This window comes from Vidua chalybeata, chromosome 2 (genome assembly GCF_026979565.1).
Source record: "Vidua chalybeata isolate OUT-0048 chromosome 2, bVidCha1 merged haplotype, whole genome shotgun sequence".
In the NCBI taxonomy this organism is placed as follows: Eukaryota; Metazoa; Chordata; class Aves; order Passeriformes; family Viduidae; genus Vidua; species Vidua chalybeata.
The window spans coordinates 105,192,823-105,213,157 of NC_071531.1; the positions used below are offsets into that span (position 1 = coordinate 105,192,823).

General features: G+C 39.1%; 2 long non-coding RNA genes across 2 annotated transcripts in view; both read right to left on the minus strand.

Moving 5' to 3' along the window:
- LOC128802581 (uncharacterized) overlaps positions 1-20,335 on the minus strand; it is a 310,109-nt gene that overhangs the window by 71,228 nt on the left and 218,546 nt on the right. The gene's annotated exons all lie outside the window — the stretch shown is intronic.
- LOC128802583 (uncharacterized) lies at positions 12,492-16,142 on the minus strand. Its single transcript, XR_008435499.1, has 2 exons — positions 16,058-16,142; positions 12,492-15,478 (listed from the first exon to the last, which is right to left on the minus strand). It is a non-coding gene; the product is annotated as an uncharacterized LOC128802583 (long non-coding RNA).

Sequence of the window (20,335 nt, forward strand, 5' to 3'; positions counted from 1 at the left end):
CCAAAAAAAAAAAAAGTCCATTCAACAGCATGTTATTGGCATTCTAGCTTTTTAAATAAAATATGCAAAAAACACCCAAAAAACCAACCTAAACTCCACAAAAGTCCACAGGCAACACATCATGTAGATCTTCATGTCATTGTCCAGTTTGAGACGGGCATCCTGATCTCGTAAATACCATTAGCACCCACTCCAATGAGTGGTTCTGTTGAGGTAGTAGAGGTGTCTGGTATCTACAGAGTTAGAGGAGAGACTTTTCCACCTCTCGGGGTCACCCCAATCTGGGGGTGAGCCCCGTCAAAGTGGAGCATGACCTTTCTACACCTGCACAGTTTTTGTCAGCAGCAATGCAAATCAAAAGATGTCCATAGCAAGATTTTCAATCAGCCAGCCTGACGCTTGGCATGCATGAGGTGTCCTAAGGTCTGTGGGTCTAAACCTGATTATGTTGGTCATTAATTTGGCCTGATTTTCATCATGGAAAATATGAACCACCTCATGCTTTTCTTTCATTGATCTCTGTGTTTCTGAAACGTTAGCAACTTGCTTCCCTACCCGTCTGAGAAGCTTGGTCTTTTTAAATTATGTAAAGGAGTTTTAGGAAAATATCTTCTGGAAATTGGCTTTAATACACTGGTTTTCAGCCTTCAAGTAATCTATGTAAACTGATAACTCATTTTTGAGAGAAATTTATCAAAAAGGCCTCTGAATCTTTTCTACAAGGAGCACTCTCTCAGGAAATTCAGACATGAAAATAATGCAAAAGAAGAGAAAAAGGATTGGGAAAAGGTTAACAATTTCAGCATGGGGAACAGAAATTCAATTTAAAAAACTGAACTGAAAAAGACCCTGGCCATCACACATGGTAAAAGGAAAAAAGTCTTGATTTTGCTACTGAAATGTATTTTATTTTTCACCTGAGCCTGCAGTCATTCCGAGATAGCACTTCCAAAAAGAATGGACTGCCCTTTTGCTCTCTCTCTGTTGAGGAGAGACAGGCTTGTCCTGGGGATGGAGCAAAGGGGAGTCCCAGTGTGGGTCTACAGAACTTCTGTGCAGCAGAGCTGCCTCTGCTCACTGTGAGTCTGACAGGGCCACTATTAGGGCTGGAGCTTTTTTCAGGAAAGAAGTACCCACCCTCACCTGTGATGTTGGCAGCACATTTATCACTAACAAATCCCTGCACTGTACACTTTAAGCTGCTCGTTGTAGTTATGAAAGGGGTTAGCTAGAGTACTGATATGTTTACACAGCTGAAATCCAAACGTGTGCCTCAGTTGGTGTTCTGACATTTGTTGAAAACAGACCAAAAAGAGACCAATCAATGAAAAATGAAAGGACAATTTTGTAATGGCAGAAGCATTACAGACAGCTATTAGTTAAAAAGTCTACCTTTTAACATCAACATTAAAAAATAAATAAAGAAGAAATTAAAGAAAGAGAAATCATGACCTGGCCATTATGGCAGTAACTGTGGTCAAATGCTGTCTTGTGTCCCTGTATGAAACTGCAGCTTTCATAAATCTGAGCTGCACCAAATATCCACTGACATAGTTTATTAATCTGTGCTTTTATCCAACCTCCCGAAAATATAAACTCAGAAAATCGAAGCTGCTTGTAATAGTCACAATTGAGTATTTCAAGCAGCATTTTAATTTTCTGAACAAAATACATAGTTTGTGAAGTTCTCAAGCGTACAATGGAACAGGACAGGTAACACAGGACTTGATTTCATATGTATTAAATATCTGTTGCTTTTTGTGATGACTTGAAGCATCTGAGACATCACTGTGAGGCTAGCAGATGTGTCACACACTTCCAGTGGACTTGCCATCTTTGGGAGTAGCACCAGTAGGATGCCCTAAGGCAAATGGCAACTGTAATTTTACATTTTCTAAACATTTCTAATGACTTATGGCTTCTCCAAAGTCCCAAGCACTAAATTTTAGTCAGGCCTGAAAGAAATACCAAATAACCACATGAATCCATTTTGATTTATCTCATCAGCTGGGTTGTAAAATGCCCTAATATACTGGCATGATACTGCAGAGTGACTGTACTTGATCTAATCCCCCTAAAATCAGCACTTACTATTAGATGCTAAATTTTGTTCTAGAAATGAGAACTCAATCACTGTATTAAAAAGTGAGGATTGTGAATTACTTCAGGTAGAGTCTTTGGTTATATCATACAATTTACAAATTGTGATGCTATAGTTACTTTAAAAAATCACATATAGTTGACATGAATCACCCAATAAAGCTGTTACTTTAAAAGCTAAAATCTCTGTTTAAACTGAGCAGTTAATATTTAAACTCACGTTCCATTAAAAATATGCCAGGATAGTTTTGCATTATGTTAAATGATACACAGTGAGGCCACTTGATTTGTTTCTATTTTTGTCGCTGTTTTTAGATCCTGAACAAAGTAGTTAAATATTTTATTTCTTTGGTAGAATCTAAACAGAACCTTTCAGTCTTGGCATATAGACAGTTTAGACTCTTTTTTCCAGAGCTAGCATCCTACTTTGGTGCAGGCTTCAACGTAAGCTTCTCATCTTGTCCTTGAAACCCATGTCTTGGTAGACGTTATGTTCTGACAAGGGAAATGATTTCCAGGGCTCATTGCACTGTCCCCCATGCAATTTGGGAATATGTTAAGGATATAGAAGGATACAGCTCATAGTATGGAGCTTTTTGAGAGTGGAAATAGTTTAGTTTCTTGTAAGGATGGTGGCCACTCTTCGAAATGCTTAAATTTGATGGTGACACCTTAGCAGCTGAAACCAAAGGCTCCCCTTGACTTTAACAAGGCCAAAGCATTCCTTTATGGAAACTTCAAGGCTGTGAGATGCCTCTTTCTTCCAGGACATGCTTTATACTGATAAAAACAGTCATGAGAACATCACAGTGCCAAAGGTTACAGTTCTGATTTAATCCACATTTAAGTCTCTCCATTGTACAGAACAGTGTGTGGCTGGAGAAGTTTCCCAATAAGCTACACGTATCAGAAAAAAACATTGGCCCCAGGTAAAATCTGTCATATGACTAAACATTAGAAATTGTCCCTGACAAGAAAACACTTAGTGAAAAATTTGGTGAGCATAATGATGCAGGTTACACACAGGCATTGCACCTTGGAAATCCATGCAACCACTTACAAATGGCTCCAACATTTTCTTAGTCTTCCTTGGATGCAAATGAATCTGCAGAACATGGAGATATTTGTAATAAAGGAAAGATACCATTGTTATCACGCCAAAAGGGTTCAGAAAATTAAAGCACAAGTAATTAACACATGCAAAAAGAAAAAAATTGTGCCAAAGATGCTTAAATAGGTTGGTACCAGCTATTAGTCATTGCATTGAATTCCACAGGAGACAAAAAAAAAAACAAACCACAACAGAGAAATATCACTTTACTTGTCCTGATATTATCCTTTTCCTTGGGCATGTCCTAGTGGCTATTGTCAGAGGAAAATGATTCTGGGCTAAATGCTAGCAATTTGCTAGTTTGTTAGCATTTCTCTCCACACCAGATGTGTTTTATCGCTCCTTAAGATGTGCTGTGATAAAGCCCACAGACAGTGTCTAGACACAGCACATAGATAAGGCCTTTGGAAGTCATTCGATGCACTGGGTCTGTGTTATATATGCATGATTTTAATGAGCTTCTTACAGCTTTTCCAGGAATACTGTGCAGCAGGCAAGAGACACACAAAGAGAGAAAAATCCTTACCTTTGATTTCACACCTGTTGCTATAGACACCACAATGTGTTTCACTCTATCTTGTTTAAGGGGCTTAAACATGGAATAGCCATCAGATATTTTTAATCCTCTGTATGCTAAGGATGCTTTTCCTTTCTCAGTTTCACAAAGGAATGCATCTGTTGGCAAATTTAGGCACAGCTTACTCACTGGCTTAGATTCTCACACATGCATTACCTTACACCACCTTCCTTTTTTTAACCAGTGTCCTCTAGATGGTTTTGTTTGGCCAAGTAAGAAAACTGAAATTTTGCAGAGCATGGTAGCTCCTTGTGAAACTAGTGGAAAGAACATTTCAGGCTCAATTTTGGACCTTTAGTCACTGGAGGCCTGATGCCACATCTAAGCCTTCACCTTGGGCAGTGGCCTTGCCCCAAAAGGGGTGTTGTGCTATGTATCAGAGCACTCGAAGTGAAGGACACTTGGGATCGTATTTACTTACACTTGTTAGTGCAGCAGTTCCATAGGTATTACAGTCACTAAGCTCATTTCCCTCCCTCCTTGGATGGGGAATATCTTGTCTTTACAGTGCATTCTTACTGCCCAGACAAAAGAAAAAATAATTAAAATAAAAAAATAGAAAAAGCCAATTTAATTCCATTTGTTTGGGGTTTATTTTTGTCTCTTCAAATAATAAAAAGTGCAGCTGAAATTTTTAGAACTTCTGAGCCATTTTTGCTACAGAAAGGCTGTTACAAGCATGACAATTTATTGCACAATGGGAAGTCCTGTTGTGCCAAGACTGCCACCACTTTGGAGCACCCCACGGGAATTCATGTGCAGGAGAGCAGACCTGTGGCATCACATGCTCTGAGCCTGCCTTTTCATCCTTCCAGTGCAGAACAGCTACTGCCTTTGGAGGTGGGAAAAAGGTAGTGTAGGTTCAGGAGCTGTGCCCATCACCTTCAGCAGGCTGTCAGAAAAGGTGGTTACTTTTGCAATGGTACCAGGTCCTATGATGCATTGCACACACACATTATTTCTGTAATGTTAAACTTTATGTGGGAAACCAGAGTCATTGTATAAAGCAACTAATCCTCCAACAAAATAATGGAAATTCTGAATAAGACACACACACAAAAAAAGAACAATACCATATTTGGAGTATCCCAAGATTTGTGAAATGAAATTGATTTCCATTCAAATCAGGTCTTTTACTCTTCTTGAAAATGTCAGGGTGTCAGCCTTGGCCATTACCAGACTGTGATTTATAGTTGAGGCAGAGCAATAACACTCAGGTGACTGTCTGGAACTGTACTGCTGTGTCTGGAAAGGCTACAGATGACAGCTTCCTCCTTTCTTAACCAACTTGCATTGCTTATCTAAGATCAGTCTTCCCCCCGTCCCTCCTCCCCAAACGCATGATAGGAAAATGATAAAATGTACAGGCTTGCAGATTTACTGAGATGAGACAAATAAGCCTTGTGAAGGGACTAGGTTAGAGAACTTTGGAGAAACATATTAAAAATAATCCTTTAGCTAGCTATATCCTAGCTGTTTGGACAGATACCTGTAAAATGTGAGACTGATTGCCTGGCTTCAACACATGGGTATGTTTCAATCCATCTGTAGGATCTATTTCTGTAACTCGAGCATACAAGAAACACAGAAAATGCTGAAACTAAGCAAGCTTTCAAATAATAAGAATAATACAGCTGCTGTCATTTCCTTCTGAAATTAAACACAATTTATTCAATAAATAGATTAATGGAGGTCAAAAGCTACCTGGTTAATAATTACTCAAACACTGATAAGCTAGTTCTGTTATTTCTTCCATTGACATAAGGTTTTGCTTAAATAAAGGCAACAGAAGTACTTAACAGTTTAGGTGATAAACTCCTGCTAATTTTAACTGGAATTGGGAATTTTTAAATACCTAAAAAAAGACTTTTCCAAATAATTTTATCTCTTTATTCCTTTAGCTATACTTCTGGTCTCATTATAGTGAAGCAAAGAATAGAATAAACAAGATAAATGAGTAAATAAGTCAAACAAAAGAATTACTAGCAAGCTAATAATACCATTCCCAACATCAGCTCACTCATTCTGTTATTAGTATTTGCAGAACATATTGACAAAATGGGAAAGACTCAAACAGGAACAAGCAAAATGATCTGATCTTCCCAAAAATCTTAGAGTAAGACAATGAAGACAATCTCATTGGTTTTTCACTGAAAATCCTAAGAGGGGAAAGGAAGCAAATGACCATTTATATTGCCAGGAAATTTAAAAAGATAGCTGGAAACTAATGCTAAACAAGTTCTAATTAGAAATAAGGCCTATGTTTTTAATATTGATGGAATAGACTACTGGGAGACTGTTCCAGGAGGTTATTATGGATTCTCTGCCATCCCAAATCCTAAATATACATGCTAACCAAACAGAAATTGTTGGTGTTGACGTGGGAGTTGCTTGGTGAATGCTTTGGCATGTTTTATGGAGGAAGTCAGACTGGATGATTGAGTTTGCCTTGGCAGGGGACAGGATATTTCTGCTGTGTGTGGGAGGAGGGAGGGAGGGGAGGAGAGCAAGGGGGAGGGAAAAGGAGGGAAAGAAAGAAGGAGATGCCTGGCTGTCTTTCTAGCCTAGCCCATGTAGGGTGCAAGTCCTACGTGGTACCAAGTTTCCTGGTCTAGTGAATGGCACATGGTATCTGGAAGCAGAGAGGATATAGGAAGGCACCCATGGCATTCATGGATGGCATTCATCCACAGGTTTTACCCCAGGCAGAAGAGCCTTCAAGTCCTCTCAGAAGACTGCTGCAGGTATTAAGTTCTGCTGTCATTTCATAATCCAAGCTGAAGGATTTTTTTTACCATGGTAAAATCACAGAATCGAGACACACACATTAGACTGATTTATACAATAATGATGAGCCAGGGACTCTCTGTGGAGCTCCTTCTCTCCATTTGTTTTCTTATATGCTTTTGCAGAGGAACATTGGGACCATTAAAAATATCAATCTGAAAAAAGTAAATGTGCATATCAAAACTAGTCTGAAGAGTTTCAATGGAGACTTAGTTGAATTTTGGGATCTAAGACTCCATACCTAGTTCAGATGCAACCCTCTCTTCTCAAACACTGCAATAAGTTACCGTCAAGAACTGAAGGACAAACAGCAGAAACAAGATGGTAAAAGAAATGTATAAAATGTTGCCTCACACTGCCACACTAAATCATGACCTCCTGCTTTGCTAATATTTGCTTTATACTGAGATCTCAGAGCTCTAATAAAACTCAAGGTCTCCCTGTGACAGTCACTGTGCTCCCATTAGTGAGTGGTGATGCCCACATGAAAGAGCCCACAGTCTGCCTGGATAGCATGGGAAAATGGCAGGGAAGGAAAGTAAGGGCTCAAGGGAACTTGTCTGCATTCATGATGGGTGCCAGGAAGTGACCCTAAATCTTTAGCCATCAATGCAGCAAAAAAGAGCACGTAGGCAGCAGTTTGGAAACATTTCAAAGGGGTTTAAAGTGTTAGTTATTGCATGTAGTAATTTTGATTTCCCACTAGCATTTAGGGAATGATTACCAAATTTCAGAGAGCCAAGCTGCAGTCCTTGGAATTTATTAACTCATAAAAGCCTACCAAACCTCAACACTCAGATACTGGCAGCACACACAAGAAATCTAACCCTCTGAGTCAGCCAGGAGAGGTTTCCAATGCTGCACTGGGAACCTGCTTCACTTCTAAACATCCAGCCATTGTTTGAAAACCAGGTGCCTCAGTGGCTCCTAAAGCATCAATATTTTGACCGTACTCCTCTATTTCAGAAGGAGACATAAGTTTGAGAATTAAGATCCAAAATAATATGCCAACATAATAAACAACAGAAAAGCACAGTCTACTATATTTATTTAAAATGTCACAGTAAATCTAGCTCCCTGAATACCCCAGTGCATGTATATAAATAACATCAGCAAGACCTATAAGCACTGTGTATCCTCAGACTTGTGACAAATCTTCCCACCAGAGGGATGAACCCTGTGCTTGCAGTGGAAAGCTATAAATCCCACCACAAAATGGCTGTGCCGGCCATTTCACGTGCTGGGTTTGCTGAGCACTGATTCCTGTGCTGTTGGGACACCATGCCATAGGAATGGACAGGTGCTGTGCCTGGATTAGGCTCATGCCAGCTGCTGCAGGATGGCAGCAGTGTAAGAGTCTGTGGATCTGCCTCCTGTAGGCCCAAAGCAGAACTAGGCTCCCTGAGGGCAAGGGCCGACTGTCAAACCTTCTGGAAATATGAATCTGGCTAAATGCTGGTAGCAAAACTTTCATGCACATCGCCAGCAGAAACTACCTCTGTTGAACAGAGGAGCAGAAAATTATTCCATAGCCTGCTTTTCCCAAATCAGAGTTATTAATTCTGATGTTCCATAAATGAACCTCCATTCTGATTGTGCAGAGATCAGGACTATCATGCCATTCTTCAAAAGAAAAGGAGAAAGAAGATCTTTATTTTGAAAAGTGAAACTAACAACCTAATATCTTATGTCTGACTGCTGACTGTTTCTGAATGGGGCCAAGGGAGGAAATGCAGAGTCTGCAAAAATTTACAAGTAGGGGCAATTTATATATCCTTCATGTTCAGGAGGAAGAACCACTGTGGAGAGAAATGCAAACAGTGGGAGGAAGGCTGATTTCAACTCCTAGGAGAACAAAGCCAGCTCCTTCTATGGCCTTACAGTGGGGCTATGGAAGGGGCTGAAACAAAGAGATGAAGAGAAGAAGGGGAGAGGTGATTGTTACTCACTGGTAAGATTCTATTTCACAGAATAACTTTGGCAGAAGAAAAGCAACCACCTTGTCCAATTCTCTGGCATACCTACACCCACGTGGACAGAAACATTTTAGCAGTAGAGAGCAAGTGGGGATCCCACAATCAAATGTTTTGAGACACAAAGTTTTCCCCATGTGCTTCAAAGGCAGTTTGCAGAGGAGAGAGAGTGTAGAGGAACAGCGAGCCACAAAGACTTTTCCACTGCTAACTGTCTCACTTGTATGAAAATCAGTATATAAACTGGATAAACATAATCTACTTCTTCATGCATTGGAGGCACTCACTTCATCTGATTTATTGTCATCCGATGGAAATGCTTTAAGCAAAGGGATGCACTATGAAGAAATGCATTTTACTAGGAAAGGCTTGAGTTTGAAATTAAATCCTGTGCTAAACTTTTCAAGAAGTATCTACCTTCACTGAAGTCTTTTCATAGCCCTGCTTATTTCTACTTTAAACTTCTCATTTATTGTACTTTAAGCCCCATCAGTGAATGTAAATGGGGCTTCACTATACGTTTAGTGCATTCAAGCATTCTTTGTTACAGTTCCCACCCTGCCGCATTATGTGAGCTCTGCCACGGAAGTCCAGCAGTCGGTTTGTTTTCTGCTATTAATAAAAGAACCTACTTTTCCGCACTTCTTTGAAGAAGTTGAAAGGGCTACATGTTAGAGGGGGAGGTGGTGGGGAACAGACTGTGGTGTAATCCCCAAACGCAAATGCTGTCTAGATTAGAAACCTCCCTGAAGAAAATTTACAAATGCTAAGACTGTGCTTTTTGTGTGATGAACACTAGAGTAATAACTTAGCCACATACTGGGTTCTGCCTAATGCTAAGCGAGCCTACTAGGTGAAAGGAATGAAATGAAAAATAAAATCTTCCAGTTGGCTCTGTGCCAATGCCATCCAACCTTTTGATATCAAGAGACTTACTAATGCAACTGTTTTCATGTGTATTTCATCACTGAGGTATCTTAATATAATACTTAGGAATCTGTTAAAATAATAATAACAAAAACACAAATGGGATTTACACATTGCCAGTGTTTTTACATAGTCCAGGAAAAGCTTAATTAAAGGGGTGGGACGTGTCTCTGCTGAATAGCTGTTTTTCCTTCATACCTTCCCATGCATGACACGTACACATCCAAGAAAAGAAGTTGGGGGTGGTGGTGGTGGAAGAAAACCACCCAAAACCAAAACCAAAATTACCAGCCCTAAACTACTCAGCACAACCTTGTTGATTTGCTTGGCCATTTAAATAAATGAACATGCTTCTTGTAGAGAATCACGGCCCTAGTGCAACAGCTAACGAGTAAAAGAAAAGTACAGAATACGGTCTGCGTTGTTCCCTATAGAATACTCATATTGCTCAAACTATCATTACCAAATCTAGTTTATCCCACAATTACAACTAATCCTTAACTCCTAAATAAGTAGGAACAGGCATAAAGATTGCACTTCTGAAAGCCTACCAGATAAACTTTAGTCTACAGTCAACTGGAAGTTTCTGCAATTAATTTTAAATCCTACTTAATAGGTTAAAGATGTTTTTAAAGATGACATAATTTTATCAGTGTTGATTTTATTAATCTGACGTTCAATTGCTCTCTAAGGCTTCCATCCACTTGTTGCTATTCAGGCACTGCAAGTGAAGCTCATCAATCAATTGAGCTGGATTCTGGTCAGAATATAACTCCCCATAAGAATCACTCTAGTGTTGCCAAGCAGTGCAACAACACAGCATCCAACAAACTCGGAAGATGCCAATTGTAATCATCAAACAATGAAAAAAACTTAACAAGGTGATGAATGCCTCAGATACATTATTTGGACAAAACCACCTTAAATGAATATAATAAAACAAATCTACTTTTAATTGTGTGATACAGTTTCAGCTGGCATTTTTATAGTATTCCAGATATGTTTTTTCTATTGTGTGACTATCTAGCTAGTTATAGACTTCAGACTCAGATGGCTGTCATTCTTTCTTTCTTTTTTTTTTTTTTTGTAGGCTACATTTGGTCCCTAAGAGGAGATGACTGCTTTTCAGTGTGAAATTATGTACCTAGTCAGGAATTGAGCATAATCATCACACAGGCGAATCAAAATGATGGCTACATTTACTGCCTACAGAAATTTCTGCTGCAGTGCATATTAACACACTGAAAATGTTGTGTTAGCTTATCGTGGATGTGCCGATTTTCATTACCCACGGAAATGCAGAACATCTTCTGTTAAACCTCATTGACATTTTTCATCAAGTGAATAGAGCAATGCCCTGAAATGTGATAATTGTAGATTCTTGTTATACAACTTCAAGTAAAATATTCTTCCCTCTAATTCCAACAGTAATTAACTTGGATTGGAATTCCCTTGACTCGTGTAGCAGTCTTCAGCACTGTATTAATGGATCTTAGAGTTTATATGGTTGGAAAAGAAATCCTGTCCCATATATGTAATACTATACAAAGGTGCTAAAGACTTTCAGGTTAATGAAAAGAATTGATCAAATCATGCCAGCTTGAGCTATGAGATTTTTTTTCTTTTTTTTGCATTGTTTGGCTGAAAGATGAAATGGTATATTGCTGAAACTTAAAATGCCTCAAAAATGAAGCTCCAGAAAATTGTTGCATCTCCCATGAAGACTAAAAATTAAAGTAGACAATTATCATAATAATAACTCAATTGCACATGGCAGACAAAAGAGAAGCTAATACTTCCCTCTATTTTTTGACTGATGTTTTGTTGGGCTATAGCTAAACAGCACTTTAAGTTGACAGTAAATTAGCAAACAATATGAGGGAGGAAAAAAGAAAAAAAATCATGTAGGGGTTAAGATGTTTATGTAAAACAGTGATTTTCCTTTTTAAAATTAAAATGTACAAATAAGCTGGTGTCAGAGCCTAGGTGATCCTTCATTTCCACCGCATTGAGCAGGCTCCCATCAGCAGCAGACAGCCGCTAATGTATGCGTCTGGCTCAGTCTGCTCTACCAACTAGGAACCCATCGAATTGTTAATATCAGTCCTTTTTTGTATGCACCACACATCTTTTTCACTCTCCCTCTCTCTCTCTTCCTCCCCCTTTGCAAGAGCTTGTGTTTTTGTTTTTTGTTTTTGTTGTAGCACAAGCTGATTACTCTGAAATCACTTATTAAAGAGCATTTAGATGCATTTTGCACTGAACCAACATCAAGTTGTATAGAAATATATGATTCCTATATATAGAAATGTATCAAAATTCTGCAGATATATCTAAGCATAGCATACTGAAGATTATGCTTTCTATTTATTTGTGCTAATAGAGACAGCTTTCATATACTTTCATTGGGTAAATGGGACTGCTTCCTGCATGGTCTCTGTAGGCGGTGTCACACAGTTCCAGGACACAGAAACATGTTGCTGATCTTGGTGGAAATTCTGCCTGAGTGAAGACCCTGCTTCTCCCTCCCCTCCACCCACCTCTGCCCTACCTGTGTACCTGAGGTTGGGCTGGCTGTGCTGAGACGGGGGAAGAAGAGGGAGCGGGAAAAGAGGCAGGCAGTGCACCAATTTTCCCATCACTATGGCAAGGGGCAGCAGTGAGTATGATGGGCAGAGCAGAGCCACTGGAGTCATCCCAGTTCAAGCAGTAATGCAGAGGCAGTACTGCATATTCACGACTTTTGCTGGAGCACCAAATACGCCAGGCAGAGGTTTCTAATGACTCATTTTCTTCTCACTCTCAATGCAGGGCAGAGCATAGTTGAAATCTTCAGACTGACAGAGACAAAACGTTTCACACCACAGTTTCACCTTCATTGTACATACAGTGTTAAATGCAAAATTAATTCAGAGCACTGAATGTGAGCTATCCTCATTCAAGAAAATTTTGCTGATCGAGAAATAAATGCAATGACAATCTTTCATAAGAATAGATTGGTGCATCGTACAGCTGATTAAATCTACAAGGACTTTTATTTCGATAAATACTATGTGTAATTTAAATTGTATTTTGACATGTATATAGCAACACACAATATAGCTTTATCTCATTATACAGCTTGAATGAAGAGAATATGTGTTCACCTGATCAGTATCTTAAATAACCTGTTTTAGGTATTGAAAACTGCTACAGAATATGTGTAAATTCCTAACAAAGTGCTTCACGAGTGTAGCACCTACCTGGGTGCATTTGTCTTTCCTATACATATTCAGATTTACTTTTCCAATATTGCCTAAACAGAAGTCAACACTGAATATCACATCTGAGTTAAAAACGTTACCTCTGTATCTAAATTTTTGCAAGTAGCTCTTTTGGGTGTTCTTAGCATGTGGGATTGACAGTTTACAAAGAAAGGAATTACATATTTACAGGAACTGTATCATCATTGTAATTGCTAAGGCAATATTTTTTATGACTATTTAAAGACTAATTATATCTTGAGCAACTTGAAAACTATGTACTGAGCATAGTTTCTGTCTCTTAAGAAAACAAGACAAGAAGAAAAAGTATTATACTAACAGATAAGAACAATTTATTTTAACAATAGTGTTGATGCTTACAATAAAACACAATTCCTCCCACACAAGTGGAAAAAATATACTGCAGCCAAAATACCACTTTTGAAATGAACAAATAGTTTAGATGCCTGATCTGTGTGAAGCCTTTGTTTCAGTGAAGTCTGATGTATCAACAAAGTCCTGCAGCGTCTTGGTTAGACACAGGAAACAGAGAAAAATGACTCAGAACTAACTCACCTATAAAATATTAAGAAATAGAAATCAGATGACGTGTTTTAGATCAGATGTTTGAGACAAATAAGCAGTGCAGGATAACCCATATACTTGAGAATCTCATGCAAAGTCAGTGAAGAACTTAACACATGAGGGACAAGCTATGGCTCACACTGGTTTTCTTTCAGAGGGATAAAAAATATAAGTCATTGAGAAGTTACAAGTTGAGTCTGGTGCTTAGAGTATTGTGAGTTCACTTTAAATTGAACAAGAAATATGTTTCTGAGTGCAAAGGGATGTTAATGCTGTAGTATGATTTTTAAACCAATATTCTCTTTCAGATTAAAACGTAAATTAAATGAGAGACTATTTTAAATGACAAATTTGTCACAAGAGTGACAAATTGTAACAAGAGTGTGTTCTCACTTAGACAAAGAAAAAGGATGGCAACTAAGTACAAAATACTCTTTGTTCCATGTTACAGGAAAAGCTAAGCAACAGTTTCCCTGTAGACTGAAATCATTATTCAAACAATAGAATGAATGCTTTCTAGGCCTCAAACATCAGTGTTTATGCTTTATGTTTTAAAAGTCAATAAATGCTGTAACACTAAGGATGAATCTATACTTTATGGTAATTATTTATCAGAATTGTCTACAATAATAATAATAGTATTAATATTATGGTTGGAAGTCTTTTATATATTTTATTATCTGTTTTGAGTGGGGGTTTTGTTGTTTTTGTTGTTTGGGGGAAGTTTTTATGTGCAAACTAACATTCAGGTTAAATTATAGTTCTAAATGTTACATGACATCAAGTCCAGTTTTCTAAACATATAAATATGTAACATCCTAATGCTGTACAATGAGTAACAGTTGTTTGTATTTTTTTCTTTTTTTTTTTTTTTTTTTTCTTTTTTTTTTTAGGAACACTTCTGATGCTTAACATTTAAAATAGGTGTATTTTCCTTTTTACCCTTCCAGGCAAGGAAAGCTCCTTTGGTTCTCTAAATTCTGCAGAGAAACAAACACAGTCCAAAGCTGCTGGTTCCCCTCCGCCTAGGTCCCAAGAGCCTGACTTGTGATTGTTGCTAAAAAACCTCACAAGTTAGGGTCTCAGGGACTAGGAAAAGTCCGATATGATCCAGAAGAATTCGTCTTCCAATAAACTCAATTGTTTAGTAGTCATAATCGCTGTCACCAAAACTTTCACTGCTATTGTTAAATAGAAAAAAAAAACCTAAACCCAAAAGAAACCCTAAAACCAATCCCTCCCCCAAATCAACACCACCTCCTTCCCCCCAAATAAACAAACCACAGTTTCAAGTAGGGGGCAGAAAAGATCAAATAAGCAGGCAAGACACATACATACATTCAAACAATGTATCAGCTGACTGAACAGACTTTTCTGAGAGTATGGTCCTTAACTTTTGAAAAGAAAAAACAAAGAACACAGGATAAAAATCTTCACTGCCTTGTCTCACAAGTAGCTATGCTATTATAATGCATCGGAGGGAAGCATCTACAAACAGGTTAAAATCTGTTTCCAGCAAATTTGTACAGTAACAATTTTATTCTATTTCCTTAATGCCTGAAAGAAGGATTAAATGCTTGTTAAGGGGGTTCTAATGGAAATACTTTCCCAGTATACTTTTAGTCCTACTGTTCAGGTGGGCCCTGGGTTATAGAGTACTTTAAACTCATTCACGATTCAAGGATAACCTTTGGGCGTGTATTCACTTTTTGCCTCTTCCCCATGTTCAACATTTAATCCTTCTACAGACTGCAAGAAAAAGCTTCTTCCTTTCCAATGGCAAAACTAGCCTTCACTCCATAAGCTGCAGAAAACACTGACATGCAGAGATTGTTGTCACTTGAACCAGATTACTCAAAGCACACATAACTTTCAAATACTGTCGATACAGTAAGAAGAATTGCTCGGATTTCCCAGATATTTTTGTTCTGAAGCCGAACACTTTTAATGGCACAGCCACAATCCTGAATTACTTTTGCATTCATTCTCCTCCGATCTTTAGCCTTGTTTGCAGAATGAAAAAGAAAATTTCTACTTTAGGGACAGGATCCATCGTGGCTTTTTTTTTTTTTCCTCCATCAGATCCCAGAGCAAAAGAAACAGCAGCCATAAAGGTCCTAGCCACTGGAGCAGAATCTGGCATAGAAAACTCAGAGCTCTTCAGGAAGCCGTTCAGCTTTAAAAAGGAAAAAAAAAAGAGAAGAGGGGGGGAAGAATTAGAATCTCTGCTGGTCGAACAGGTGAACCATCCATTTACAAGAAAGCTGTGCAGAGTGCTCTGCCGAAGAAAAGATTTGCCAGTGCCCCCCACCCCCACCCCTGCCCTTCACCCTCCCCTCCAGACTGACACTTCAGATTTCAGAACATTTTGGATTATTTACAATATTATTTCAGCTGATGATATAATGCAACATTATATAAGAGCCGTTTCTTTGTCACTGTGCACCAATCAGTTATGCCTCAGACACAAAATAGTTAAATGAAACAATATATATATATATATATGAGAGAGATATATATGTATAGCAGTCCCTAGATTTCATTCAATTTCTTTTTTTAAAGCTGATCATGATTTAACAAACAATTTTGACCACAGCTTTCAAATCAATAATTAGAATGAAAAATCTCTCCCCTCTATAAATATGACATTAACATAATTATACCACCCCCATCGCGTAGACCCATCCTCTTTAGGGAATACATCTGATGCTCTGAAGATGGAAATCAGTCAGATTTTAGTTGCTCTCGAACGTACCTTTGCTTCTCACTGACTGACTGGCTTTACCTTCCATGCACACACACGGTCACAGCACACACACGCACACACACACACATGCGCACACACACACACACACACGCACAGAAAGGCACGGCACAGCAGCGGATGCTGACTCAGAGCAGTTGTGTGTGGAGGGGGTGGTATCGGCTGGTATTTTCACTGCACTCATCATTAACATTAACTCACTCTCTAGCATCCACCCTCTCTCAGACCTGCTGGACTGCAGCATTTGCATGACGCTGTCACTCTAGCCCTTGTGGGTCAGATGTTAGAAGAAAAAAAAACCAAAAAAACCTCAAGGCTCTCATAAGGAATGCCTTCATTTCTTCCAAAGGGTCCCTCTTCTTATTTTTCCACCTTTCTACTTCCTCTGTTGCTGTGTCTCAGTTGTTTGACATCTTTCCGGAAGAAAATGTCTTGAGCTGCAATAAGCCAGTAGTCAGTCGGTCCTCCCCTCACCTCACACTCCTATTCCCACCCCCTTTTTTTCCTAATCAATAAGACAGATCTCCAAATGCAGTTGTGAAAACAGGCTCTGACACACAGACTTTCATCCTCTATCCTCTGCCTCAGGAATAGCAGGCAACCCAGGCTCACACGTGATGTAGAGAGAAATAATGCCAGTAATTCTTGAACAGTCTTAGGAGTTTATTCTACGCCTTTTTCATTTTTTCCTTTGCTGGAATAAATACCAGTGGGAAGGACACACTAGCTCCCAAAAGCTACAAGGATTCATTTCTTCAGAAAATAATGAACATTAAAAGACTAATATTAATCTTCCTCAAAATTAATGCTATCTTCCTCCCCCCTTCATTGTACTCTTTATAAGTAGGAATTGTCTCATAGCCAAAACCCTGCCAGGGTCTGAATCACCATTCACGGTGCTGAAATCGTGAGTTTCTGGGCTTCAATTGGCATTTAACTGGACTAAGCAATTTTTTTCCCCTCTTTTTCTTTTCTTTTATTTTAGACTTCTTAGTTAGAATAAAATAAAAAAATAGAAACTGCTTGTATCAAAGGGAGCACTGCAAGAGAACAATGGCAATACACCCGCACCACCACACTGAGTACTGAAAATGCATGTTTGAGCCCCACTTGTGTATTTTTCTGTATGATATTTGCTCCATTTTGGTAGAGAAGTCTGAACACATACACATACACCGAATACACACACACAGAAACTGAAGACGCGTATAGAAAATATACAACACAAAACAAAGCACAAAGGCTGATAATTGAAACACAGGCACAAATTTTCTGACAGGCTATGAAAATCCACAGAGCATAATCATTGTGTGCATTTTTACCTTGTTCCTTTGTTCTTAAGGCAAGGGACTTTAATGGCTTACGGTGTTGACAGTCTTTCGGCTTTTCCCTTTTTTACGCCAACAGTATTTGGGAATTACTTTTCCAGACAATACCACACCACTGTGATTCGCGGTATAGAAATTATTTACCAGAGGGGGGGGACAGGTGATACGCAATTCACCAGCCAATTCTCAGAGCTGCCTGGTGCTGTGGAAGCCCTCAGCGTAGCCGGGCGGGCAGGTCCCAGGATGCAGCGCTGCAGTCCCGGCTCAGGTAGCCTTTTGGCAACCTTACGGCAGCAACAGTAATGGGAAGGGCATCCACTTGCAGGAAAGGTCCAAAAGAAAATACCACACAGCCCCAAAGTAAAGGAAGGAAGCCAAAACACCAGGTACACTCCCTAAGCCCAGTTAGTGCGCACTTGGGACCAGTTGTGGTGATGGTGATTAATTTCTTAGGAAAAGGATGGAGGAAAGTAGACAATTAGGAAACAGTTAAGTTTGTAATCTCAGAGAAGGGGAGAGACGGAGACAGACACACACCCACGTACAGAGAGCGAGCGAAGAACGCCAAGCATGAGACAACAAAAACAAGACCAAAATCAGATTTGGGAAACTGAAAAAATACAGGATTACAGCATTCAGCTTAGCAGTTACTGAGGTATATATATATAAAAAAAAAATTACCACATGCACAGCATGGCTTAAAATACTTATTGCCATCAACAGTCTGTGACGGATGCCGGCTTCTTACTGCTATACGTACATTAGATTGGTCATCGCCTCTTAATCTCCTTTTGCTCAGACCCATCCATTTTTTTGCTGCTCCAGCATCTGTGCCCTTTATGCTTTTTTTCTGTATAGTTACCCACAATACCCTGGATAAATTAATGTCATGACCTCACTATGGCTATCAGAAAGAAAAAAACGTCTACTATTTTAATAATTGAACGTGTGCGTACAGCAAACTGCCTACTGATAGCCCAGCTTTGTGGACTGCCTCCAAAAGCAGCCTTTGCTAGCTCTGCGAATCAGAGACAACAGATGCAAATACTGGCCACAGAGCCCCAGCTCTCTGCCTTGCCTTTTTAAAAAAAAAAACCCACCCTTTTCAGTCTGCACCACTTCATTTTCCCTGTGCCTCTTCCCTCAGTGGTTAAAAACATTACCCCGATGAAATTAGAGGCTTCTGAATAAAAGGATGAAGATGAGTGAAAATTATAAATGGTTGCAGATTCTGGAAATTTATATCCAGACAGTGAGTAGGGAAGAGTACCCAGGTTCAAGTGCTGAGCCTCACTCGGGAGCACCTCTGGGGCCAATGGGACTGCAGACTAGATTAAATCAATAGTCGTCTGAAACGAGATGTCGTAATCAATCAGCTCAATTACCACTGTCATAGATCTGGGCTTAAGGTCTTTCCTGATTCCACTCTTCTAATCATTAACCCTTATACATCCTCATAATAGGAACTCATGCTTGCTCTGCTGCCCTACCTTTAGACCATCAAAGTTAACTTAGCATTTTCTCCTCTTTTTTCCTTTCTCTGTTCAAAATAATATCAGACTGGGTCAGCAAGAAATGTTTTAAATGTGAATATGGTGAGATTAGATGCGCTCCTTTAAGTGTACCTATTATATATGTGCTGCTGTGCACTTATATATTATTATTATGCCTCCGGGAGTGGCTGGGTGGATCAAAGACTGCTGTTTAATTAACATTCAACTCAGCTGTTTCCTTGGAGATTAAAAATAGAAGACTAGTTGAATTAAACTGAAGCTGTTCACTCCTTTCACTAATCCAATATTACAGAACCCTCCTCCCCTCAACCTAGTTAGAAACAACTCATTTCTGGTTAATCAGCCACCAGGAAAATCCATTTTCAGTTTGAAGGTAAGTGTGAAAAAGTTGGAAAGACAGTTTTGTGTGCATGTCTGAATTTCACAGAATTGCCCATCATTTACATTTTGCATCCACAGTACAGCGAATCCTCGTGCAATGCAAGGAGAAAAGAACCATCAGGCTTGACTATGAGCAGAACCACTTTAAATTCTTGCCTGTAATTGTTATTTACTGTATGAAGATTAAATGTCAACTGTTAAACTTTTTTTTTTTTTAAATTTTTTTTTTTATTCCTGTGCAGGAAAAGATCTAAGAGCTTTTCAAAAAAAATATTCCAGCAATTCTTACATATCTATCTCTGAATTTCTCAGGAGGAAAGAGAGAATCCAGATACCAGGCATCCAGAATTCAGGTCTCTTAAGTCTGAGTTACTCTGTTAGACTTAAATAATAATAGCGAAAGAAAACCCTGGTACATTTACACTTACATCACTGCCTGTACACACTGCCTCTGTTTCCAAGCAGAACCACACCTTTTTTAACCATAGATTTGCTTCTCATCTGGACAGACTGAATGCACAGCCCCAGTCCAGGCAGCATTGAGAATACCAAATGGCAGAATTAGCTGTGGTAATGATATTTTGGGGAGGAATTTGTGCTCCTAGAGATGCTAGCAGTGGGTATGGGACAGGGTAGCAAACAGAGATCTCACGGCAGAGGCAAAAGGCTGAAGTTGGGAGTCTGTCTGGGCAGGGCTCCATGCTATCCATAACAGGTAATAATTGGAGATGGACTGCTGGATTTAATGACCCACTGTTTTCATTAGTAGAAATATAAAAAATTCGTCCCAAAAATGATTCAGCTGCTAGCATAGGTGCTTTTTAACAGGCTTATACCTCAGCCAGGAACAGCTTGGTTGCAGTCACTGACCCCTCACAGATGGAAAAAAAATGACCTCAGCTTTGCCTCTTTTCTGGGAAAGCTGTAGCTGGCAGGGGGATGAGAAACAAAAAGAACCTTAATTTTGTCCTTTAGTCATGCTAAATGAATGCACTGCACCAGACACCACCTTAAACTGGCTGAAGGGCATTGCTCAGTTTTGCAGG